A 3327-nucleotide genomic window follows, 5' to 3' on the forward strand; every position below is an offset into this window, starting at 1 on the left:
GCAGTTGCAAATGCACAGAGCTTCTCTTTCATGGTCCTGAAGGCCAGTGGGGCAGAGTCAGGAGAGCTTGTGTCTCAGGCATGCTTGGTTGGGCACACTGCCGGTCAGCAAAATGGCTTAGGTCAGAGAGGCAATCCCTGAGCCCAGCGGGACAGTTAAAGGGAGGTCGCCAGGGGAATGGGGCGGGCAGAGGGCCCTGTACAGTATTTAGAGGGAGAATGTGGTCAGTGGCTGGAGCAGAGCATGAATACGCCAATGTCTCGAGGTTCGGTCCCTCCCAAGCAGAGCCTTGCTGCTCACACTGTATTTGATAAGAGGGTCTATGAGCACGGGTAAGAGAGCAGGAGGTGAAGCCAGTTCCAGGTGTGTGGAAAGTGGGTTGGTGTCATAGCATGTGGTGGATGGACAACCAGCGGTCAACTTGTAACACCCAGCTGAACTGAACCAGCGTGGTGCTGGGTGTGGAAGGCCCGCCTGGGGATTGTTACTAGCAACATGAAAAGGAGAACCAGAGAGGAAAAGGTGGTGCTGTTGGTTCTCCCGGAGAAGTGTGTGGCACTGGTTTTCCTGATAGGAACTTGGCTGTTATTGTCGGAGGAGCCTGGAACCTTATTGTCGCTGAAGATGGCTGTGATAATTTTGCGGGGAGCTCTGGTCCTTACTTTGAGCATCACTTCCTGTCTCCAGTGCAGATCCCTCATCCGCTGGCACCGATTTTCTAGCTTTCACCACTGGCCTTCGGGCCTTTGCCGTGAGGTCTGTGAAACAGACTTGCGTTGGACATTGTTGTGAGCTCTAGGTCTTTAGCTGGACTCATGCAGGACATTGCCGTGGAATCCAGGCCCTCAGCCGGATTCTTTGGGTCTTTAGTGTGTGGACAGATTTCCTCTACTCTTTTGTGTTTGACTCTTTGGGTGATTATAAAATAATCCTATAAATTGTGTGTCCCGTATTAAATTGTTTCCCTTGCAGCCCTGACTACAGCATAGCACCTGGGCTTGATCTCCTGGGGGCCTTTGGGAAGACACTTCCAGATGACTTGCTCTGGTCTCCATCCACCACCTGTGGGTCGCTGGCTGTGGCTGCTTGCAGACATCAAAGCCTGGCACTTCCAGCACCCCTTGGCATTAAGATTAGTCCTCACATGGGAAGTCACAGGGGCCTCCAGCAGACACTGGCAGCATGGGCAGACGGGCAGGTGCTGGGAGCATTACCACATTGTGTACTGGTGTGTGTGTGTGGGGGGGGTTTCAACATATTCCCGTCTACATTTCAGAGGATGACTTGATTTCAGCAAGCAGATGCCTTTCAGGCAGAACGGCCTGCGAGGAGCTGTGCTGCAAGGAATAACAGCAGGAGCCTGAACCACAGAGGTGCTAAGGAAGTGAGGAGCTGTCTGATCGTTCAGTGCAGGTGGAGACGAGGAGGCAGGTGAGGATGGTGTCCGCGTTTCCAGCTTGCATGACAGGCTGGCGGGTGCTATCTTCTGACTCCAAACCCTGCCCCAGGACAACTGTCTGAAAAATAGACACTAAGGTAAATGGAAGATGCTGCAGACATGCTCACTCCCTTTACAGTGCACTTGTTTCATAAATTATAGGGCCTCTGTTCAGGGATATTAATGATGCCCTCTTTCTGCCTTCTTAACAAATGGGCATTAGGCAAATAGCTATTTTCCTGTGTTGGTGAATGATGGTGACCATCCTACCCCTTCTGTGGGGTAGAGAGCCCCACCTTGCCCGTCGCTACGCACTGCAGGGCCTCTGCATAAAGATGGCATCTAATCTGCAGTGGTCCCTGCGTTTGCTAGAGCCGCGTGGAGGCTCAACTCATTTTATTCAGAACAGCACAGGAATGATCGCAAAGAAAGGATCCCATGAAGGCAGCATCTATCATCCACTTCTTAAAAACCATCGTCAGCAGCAGTGACAACAGCATCACCACTCAGTCACTGAGATTAAAAATTAGTCATACGTGGAAAATAGAAACAGGTTTTCAGGGAGAAGGAGGCTTTGGTTCCACTGAATAATGGCTCCTCTTTTGCTTGGTAAATAAATGATACATATTTCCCCATGACAAATATTTCCTGGGAGAGCTGTGTGTAGGTGGCCTCAGATTTCAGGTTAAAGCCTTGTTAGCTGACTGAATAGACAAGTATCAAAATGTTTTATAAATCACACGTAGTAGTTATACCTCTAATTTCTCTTAATTCATTGAAAAGAGAGGTTTGTGATAATATTGTTTGGACAATTAAATGCTGATATCTTGTACTCTGAGTAACTAATTTAAAGATAACAATATGCAATGTATTAACCATTGTTACCCTCCTATTAGCTTTTTTTTTTTTTTCCTGGTACTGGGAATCGAACTCACAACCTCGTGCTTGCCAGGCAGGCGCTGTGCTGCTGAGCTAAATCCCCAGCCCCTTACCTTCCTGTTACCTTGTTTTGAAATTTGGGGTTTTTTTTCTCTTTAAAATAAAAAAAAATTAAAAATTCTTAAAAATCACACCTAAAAATGTCTGAGAATAGGACCTCGGTAGTGACATCAGAGTTATCTCCACCCAGACAGAATTTTTCTTTTTACTTCAGGCCATAAAGGAATGCCCATCTTTGAAATTAGGACTGGGAATGGAGGTGCCAGGGACCAAATCCAAGGCCTGGTGTATGCTAGGCAAGTGTTCTGACACTGAGCTGTACTCAAGACCTAGCAGTTTCAGAGAATCTAGGCATAGCTGTCTCCCCCGGCTGCATGTGGCTGGCCCTTGCCTTTCTCTCCCTCCCTGTTTCTTTGAAGCACACCAGCTGAACCCAGCCTATCCTCCTTCCCACCTCTCCTCTGACCTCCAGTACCTGCCTCCACCCTCTCAGCAAGAACTGCACTCCCTAAAAGCTGCAAAGGCACCCACACCCATCCAACACCAGGGCTGTCCTACCAGGCCCTCATTCGTTGCCTTCTCTCCTACTACTGCAGTTGAGCTGCTCATGTTTCTGTTAAAAGCTGGCCATCATTCCTCTGACTTCACAAGCAGGTCTGGCACCAGTTCTCGAGAGTTCAGATGCATCTACCTTCTCCCCTCTGCCTCACTTGGTCCTCATCAAAACAGCCTCAATCCTAAGCACCACCGACACGCGTCCTGCGGGGTCTCCACCAACCTCTCCAGCATCCGCAGGCTCCTCCTGCTGACCACAGGCAGTCACTGACTCTGTTTGGAGCTTGCCCTTCCCTGTGCCTGTGGGTGCCACCTATCCCCATTCTTTTTTTTTTTTTTTTTTCGGTACCAGGAATAAAACTCACAAGCTCGTGCTTGCCAGGCAGGCGCTGTGC

The 3327-nt window shown here is 49.3% G+C and overlaps 1 long non-coding RNA gene across 1 annotated transcript in view; it reads right to left on the reverse strand.

The window, feature by feature from the left end:
• Positions 1-897: 897 nt before the first annotated feature.
• Positions 898-3327, reverse strand: part of LOC106149805 — a 16316-nt gene continuing 13886 nt past the window's right edge. The window contains exon 3 of the long non-coding RNA XR_001236216.1: positions 898-1517. This is a non-coding gene — a long non-coding RNA (uncharacterized LOC106149805). The remainder of the gene's footprint in view (positions 1518-3327) is intronic.

The sequence above is a fragment of the Chinchilla lanigera genome, unplaced genomic scaffold, assembly GCF_000276665.1.
Source record: "Chinchilla lanigera isolate Chin_1 unplaced genomic scaffold, ChiLan1.0 scaffold00053, whole genome shotgun sequence".
Classification (NCBI taxonomy): domain Eukaryota; kingdom Metazoa; phylum Chordata; class Mammalia; order Rodentia; family Chinchillidae; genus Chinchilla; species Chinchilla lanigera.